Source organism: Otolemur garnettii, unplaced genomic scaffold (genome assembly GCF_000181295.1).
Source record: "Otolemur garnettii isolate 467f Iridium unplaced genomic scaffold, OtoGar3 scaffold00043, whole genome shotgun sequence".
Taxonomy (NCBI): Eukaryota; Metazoa; Chordata; class Mammalia; order Primates; family Galagidae; genus Otolemur; species Otolemur garnettii.
Window position 1 is genome coordinate 14,215,288 of NW_003852438.1, and position 7,517 is coordinate 14,222,804.

A 7,517-nucleotide genomic window follows, 5' to 3' on the forward strand; every position below is an offset into this window, starting at 1 on the left:
TGTAAGTTAGGCCAGGATGGTTGATTCTTTTGTTGAAGTTTCCTCTATACTTACTGACCTCTGAGCTATTCATGTATCTATTACTGAGAGAGGAAAAATTAAATCCCGAATACAACTGTTAATGTATATAAACATATATTTATCATTTGCTGACTGTGCGTTTCTAACTCCTGATGCACTGAGGTCTCTATGCTTCCCCCTGAGGTGGCCCCTTTCTCAGTGAAATGTTCTCATCTTAGTGATACAGCCTTGCTCGGATGGCCACTGTGAAATTAATGGACCCATTCCAGCTTTGTTGTGTTCAGCACACTCCAGCTTTCCCACGATGAGGGTTTGAATACTACATCTTTTTCCTTGGTTATACTTTTTATATTGCATATTTTGGTTTTACATTTAAAGGGGTTTTCATGTAAGTACTTATACTTGGGCCTTGTATTTTCAGCCAATATAATAATATTTAAAGTGTTTAGAATATTTAATGTAGTCATCAACATAAAATGATTTATATCAATCATTTTGATTTCCATTAATTTTTTCATGTTCTTTGTACCATTTTTTTCTATTTCACTGCTTTCTTATTCATTGAGTATTTTTTACAATTCTATACAATATTCACTATTATCTACTGAATACATTAAGATTGTATGTTTCTTTTAAAAGAGTTCTTGTTAATTATAATACATTGCTTATACTAATATAAAATATATTATGAATTATATATTTTGTAGAATTTCAAATTAGTCAAATATTTATGATTGTACACATTAAGTAAATTCAGTAATTGCCTTTATTCACACCAAAATTTTACACTATAGCCTTGTGGCCATAAAAGATATATTTATCTCTCATAGAACATATCAGAATTGCTAGGTTGAGATACAATTTAATATTTTCTCCTGTAGCTTTCTTACAGCAAAACCAAACAGATACTAAAAATACATTTTCCTACATTAGATCGTCCATGATAAGTACTTCCAACTATCAAAGCAATCATTTTTGTGCTTCCTGAAAATATAGACTCTCGGGAAAGAGATAAGTGAACGATCAGGATAGCGTAAAAGCAGAAAGTGTTTCATTACGGCCACCACTCTAAAGATCAGTTTGTCCTGCCCATAAGAACAAGTTTAGCTGGTCCTGCCTGCGTCTGCTATTAGCAGTGCTCTGTTATATTATGTATGGCATTTGACTATTCATAGGAAAGAAAATGCACTGGGTTCCATTAGTGGTTTCCTGTGAGTCTAAGTCCACAAATGACTGGTGACGTACAGGCTGACGTGTCCTCCCCCCGCCCCCGGTTGTCTGTAATGCTCCTGGTACATTCATTATTAATATGAATATAATGTGAGGGACTAAAGATCAATATGATTTCTATCAAATTTAGTTTCTGTGTTTGAGATTAAAACTCTCACGCATATATGATGATATATTTACCTGCTGTCCCCTGTGCATGACCAGAGAAGATCCTGGCGCAGCTCTTAGGCCATAGCAGGTGCAGCAAAGAGGGAAGTGAGACCCCAGAATAACTGAAAGGAAATGTGGTTACTTCTGCAATTGGGGAGGGATCTTCCCAATGGTTTTTAGGAAGATCAGAATATGACTATTCTCCAAAGGTAAGAAACTGCTTTTATGGTGAGCAGTGTATTTCCAAAGCAAGACACTTTGGAGGATGTGAGTTTGAGCAGAGTTCCTCAAACTCAAGAAAGTTTATTGTTGCCTTCAGCGTGTCTCGGTGTAAAGACTTTTGTGCCACACGTGTTCTTGAAGATGTCTAGATAATTCATCCCTCAAGAAAGTTGAAAATCCAGGAATGGGTAAGAACATAATATATCTCATGCTGTCACTGTGTCGTCCACAAATTAGACTGGGGATATTTTAGCTCCCTGATCCCTCAAATTTACAAGGTTTAATGCTGAAAAGTAATTATTAAAGATTCTGCTGTTAGCTTTGACAGTGTCAATGGAGTCAGACCATACAGTATAGATAGCATTTTTTCAAAGGCAAGAAAAGAAAAAGAAGAAAGAAAGCTCCAAAACTTGTTTAAAGGCACTAGAGAATATTAAGTACTCATGGGGCTGAGATTCAAGAACAAAACACATTGAATTGACCTGAATGTTTGCAGGGATTTTTCTCTGGGGACTTCTGGCCATCAGAAAGCAGTGACACAGAGTTCGTGGCAGTTTTGCTGGTTTACCCAGCCCTGCAGAACTTGAAGAACCGATATTGTGCTTCAAACAGAAGTCAGCCATGGTCTATTTAGAATGCCAGCGTGTTTAAATGCTTGGAAATCAATCGTGTACTACTAAGTGAGAAAAGAATTTATGATGCGTAAAACAGATTTGATAAAATTTCGTACCCCTTCATGGTTTGAGAAAAGAAAATAAAAATAAGCTATAACAAAGAATCTCTTTGTAGACAGGAGTAGCCTGGGTCTGCCCGTCTTTCCCTGCATAGACGTCCACATACCCACAGACATAGGCGCCTATCAACCAGCTCCTCACTTAATGACGTTGGTAGGTTCTTGAAACTACAACTTTAAGTAAAACTACATAAACCAAAACGATCTTTTTCTCATCAAAATTGTAACAAAATGACACTGAAGAAGGCAACATTATTCCAGGACCCTTCATTTTCCCTTCATTTTCTGAAAGTCACATTTTCCAGGAAACTATCACCAACATTGAGGACTCAGTACATATGTCTGTGTATACACAGCATGCAAAAAAAAAGTATACAAATGTTTATAAAGGGGAAAAATTGAATTGAAATTGTAATAGTCAATGAGTACCAATAATGCTTAGATTGTGTTTTTTATCTCTTGCAATTGCTGAAATCAAATGTGACTTGGGCATTACAATTTTAAATGTTTTTTTAACTTTCTTTAAATGTGCTTGTGTGTTTTTTGGCACCCTCTATTTGTGCCTACACACACACAAATACACAGTCACACACGTACACAAATGACCCTAAACAGCGTGGTTTGAACGGCATAGGCCCACCCGTGTGAGGATTTGCACACTTCACCGCCACCCCTGAGACAGAAGAACCAACCCTCCCTCTTCCTCCTCTTCCTAAACCTCATCAGTGAGAAGATAAAGCTGGAGACTTTTCTCATGACCCACCTCCACTTAGTAAACAGGAAATGCAGTTTCTATTTTTTATAATTTTCTTATGAACATACTCTCTTTTCTACAGTTTCCTTTATTCTTAGAAAATCAACTATAATACACACAGCATATAAATGTGTGTTAATAGTGTTTACATCACCAGTTAGGCTTCCAGTCAAGTGGGCTGTTGGGAGATGAACTGGGAGGAGTCAGAAGTTACAGGCAGGTGCGTGGAGGGGCCAGTGCCTCAGCCTCTGTGTTTCATGCTGATTAAGGCTCAGCTGTCTCTCTCTCCACATGTGTATGTTCACACACTTGTGTGTCTACGTGTGTGTGGGGGGGGTGTACATGTTTACGTGCAGTGAGTGAAAACACCATATTTAAAGATAAAATTAGTGGAATTTTCCCCGTGACATTAGCAAATCAGAAACATTGCTCGCTAACTCTTATTCTGGCAACAACCACCAAAAACAAGTGGGAGAAAGAGAGACGTTGGAATGATTATTTACAGAAAGTCCAAAATTTTAAGCACGTAAGCTTTTAGAACCATGAAGTATGTTTTAAAAGATCAGCAGATTTAATGTCCATTTATAAAAATAAACTAAACAGCATATATCAGCAATAAGCAATTTGAAAACAAAATAAATACATTGAGAATTACTTACAAAACATGTCTTTTTTTTTTTCTGGAAAATAAAAACACGTTTCTGAGAAGCATTAAGGAAGGTGTAACTAAATTGAGAGAATAATATAGATTGAAAGAGCATTGCAGTAATCTCCATTCTCTTAACTTTGGTAATTTCAATTAAAAATCCCAGAGTGATTTGTTATTTTGTTTTGATTTCTGTTTTCCTTATTTTTTTCCCTTTGGCCCGAGGAAATTGACAAGATGATTCTAAAATTTCTGTGGAAATGCAAAGTACAAAGAGTGGGGAGACCCTTTGTGAAGAACAGGAGGTTGAAGTCTCCTGCTGTCTGTTCCAGGGGCTTGTTCTAACCCACAATAATTAAAACGGTGCAGCTGAAATAAGAACTGAAATGTAGACAGATGGAGTAGAATAATGAGTCGAGATACAGACCTATTTATATAGTCACCTCATTCATAACAAAAATTGCCACTGTGTTTTTTGCTGGATCAACTGAATATCCAGATGGGCAGAACTGAACTTTGACTCTCCCTTTATGCCACATATAAAAAATAAATTCCAAATAAATTGTAGTCCTAAATGGAAAAAGAAAATACTTTTTCCGCAAAGTAATTAGAAAATATCTTCATGACCATGGGATACGCAACAGTTTCTTTCTTTTTTAAAATTGCAGATTAATGTGAAGGCACAAACAATTAGGGCACATTGCTTGTGTTTCTCAGGTGAAGTTCAAGTTTAGTTGAGCCGTTCACCCGGTTCACCCAGGGGTGTGCTGTGAGTCCGACATTGTGCCCTCACGTGAGAGTTTACCGCCCCTCCCTGCCTTCTGCTCCCTTCTCCCTCTCCCCACCCCCCTTTTGAATTTAACTGTGTTTTTCTCTCCTGTGGGTGTGCAGTTGTTGACCTAGTAGTTTCATATTATCACTGAAGACTTTGGATACTCTCTTTTCCATTCTTGTGATACTTGACTAAGGAAGATTTCTCCAGCTCCATCCCAGTAAATACAAAAGACGTCTCCATCTTTTGGTCTGGCTGAATCATATTCCATGGGGTACATACAGGGCAGTTTATTGATCTATTCACGTGGTGAGGGACACAGGTTGATTCCATGTCCTGGCGATTGTGAATTGAGCTGCACTCAACATTCTAGGGCACATGTCCTTATGGTAAAAGTAAACCTTTTGGCTGGGCGCCTATAGCTCAACCGGCTAAGGCGCCAGCCACGTACACCTAAGGTGGCGGGTTCGAATCCCCAGCCCAGACCCGCCAAACAACAATGACGGCTGCAACCAAAAAAAAAAAAAAAAATAGCCAGGCATTGTGGCAGGTGCCTGTGGTCCCAGCTACTTGGGAGGCAGAGGCAGGAGACTCGCTTGAGCCCAGGAGTTGGAGGTTGCTGTGAGCTGTGATGCCACGGCACTCTGCCCAGGGGGACAGCTTGAGGCTCTGTCTCAAAAAAAAAAAAAAAAAAAAAAGTAAACCTTTTATTTGATCCCATAATCCCACTACCAAGTAATTACCCATGAGAACAGTTTCTTTAATATAAGTATATTCACAACAAAAGAAAAGATGGAAAAATTGTATTTATTACAATTTAGAACTCAAATTTATGAATTGCGACAGAATTAAAAGACTGAAAGGTAAGACGGAGAATAGCAGAATATATTTAGTTTATACGTGTCACAGAAAAGAAGGACATGCATTAATATGTAACCTGTGCGGTAATGAGATACAAACATGTCGATAAGGAAAAGCCGAAAATCCACAGGAATTGAGAAAATTACTGGGAAAATGGCTTTCAATAAAATACATGAACTGTATTAAAACAGCTGAGCACCTGGAAGGGTCAGTGTCATTAGGCATTACCACGACTATTCACCTTTATGTTGCCCCAATTTATCTCTGTCAAAAATAAAGACGGAATGTACAGAGTTTAGGGAAGGAAATGGTGTTACCGAAACTCAGATACATTTCTGCTCAGTCTGTAAATTGACAGCACCGCTTCTAAAAAATGTGAATTTAAATGTATGTGTGACCTGCGATGCAGCCATTCAGTTTTAGAGATACAACCAAACTATATATGTTTATCTTTACATCAAAAGAGAGGTATGAAATTGGGTAAAGTGGTATATTATTTGTAATAGCCCAAATTTGTAAATAACTCCCATGATACGGTATCAACAATAGGATGGAGAAATACACTGTTAGACGTTCATATATTATTTAGTGATCAAAATGAATAAATCTCTCTTGTTTTTGCAAGAGCAGAGATGAATGTCCCAGATCACTGTTGCATGCAGCAACGTAATTTTAAATCTCAAAGCTATAATTTTAGGTGAAAAAAAAAAAAGCCAAAATCAATGGCATAAGCTGCATAGTTTCATTTATATAAATTTTGGAAACAAGACTAACTAATCTTTTGATGTAACTCAGAAGAGTGGTTATGTCAGAGCATGTGGGCACAGGAAGGCACCCAGGGAGTATTTCCTGCTTATGAGAATTACCTGCTGTTTTGCTGGTGATCATCTATGTCGTGAAGTGAGTGGCTCCTACATGTGGTAGAAATTTAAAAAGCTGTACACGTGTCGTGCGTTCACTCTCCATCCTGCATATTGCATTTCAATAAAAATATGTTAAATAGAATACTGAGATAACTGTAGTGACAAAGTTATCATTCAAATAATGATCGTATTTCTATGAACAGGTGAAGTAAAATCATACAAGAGCACAGCTGTCACCCTCTCATATTATGACATTCATTTCTGTGGAAGAAATTTGCAGAAAGGAAGAGAATGAGCATGCTTTCATTTTCCTCACCCAGACATAAAACTTCTACTATTGGAGGGAGATACCTTTATAATGAGTCATAATAAATGTGTTTTGAAAACAAATACATTTTAATTATAATAATGCATTTCTGTGATCCATACAATATTCCTGCTTGGAGTTGTCTTCATCATGCTGTATGGAAAGGGGACACCTCTGAAATCTCCAGTGAAAACGAACAGTTCCTTCTGTTATTCTAGACTGCTTTGGTTCCCATCCTGTTATTAGCATGACACATGTCTCACTGCTCCGCATCATTCACAGTATTTGTTTGTTTCAATGCCACATTCCTCCCTGAATGCCTTTTCTGGGTAAGACAGTAACAAGTGCAGGCGTGAGCACCGGAGAGCTTCTGTCCCCGGGATTTTCACTTTAAAGAAAAACTATACACATTCAAGGGAAACTATTAACTTTATATTGCAACATAAATCTATTATAGATATTCTCATGGAGAGGGGAAAAAGATCCATTTAGAGTTTAAACAAAATATATCATAGGAAAAATCTTGTACGGGAGTATGTGAGCCAAATTCAGAAATATAAAATGTTTTTTAGTTAATTCATTTAGTCAATTATTCAAGATTTATTGAATGCTTCAACATACCCAGCACTGCGATAAATGCTGTACATATACAAATGAATGAGTTGCAGCCTCCACCCCAGAGAAGTTCAGAGTTTGATGGCAGAAATCCCTGCCTTGATGTGTAGTCACAAAGGAGTTGGAAGAACAGATGAAGTACATTTAAAATGCTCTAGAAGAATAGAGGAAGGGCAGGTGGTGCCTGTGGCTCAAAGGGGTAGAGCACCGGTCCCATATGCTGGAGGTGGTGGGTTCAAACCCAGCCCTCAGCCGAGAGAGAAAAAAAAAGAATAGAGGAAGGGCAAGTAGTAACTGGGTTGTCAGTAGACATTAAATTAACATCAACATCAATTTTTCATGT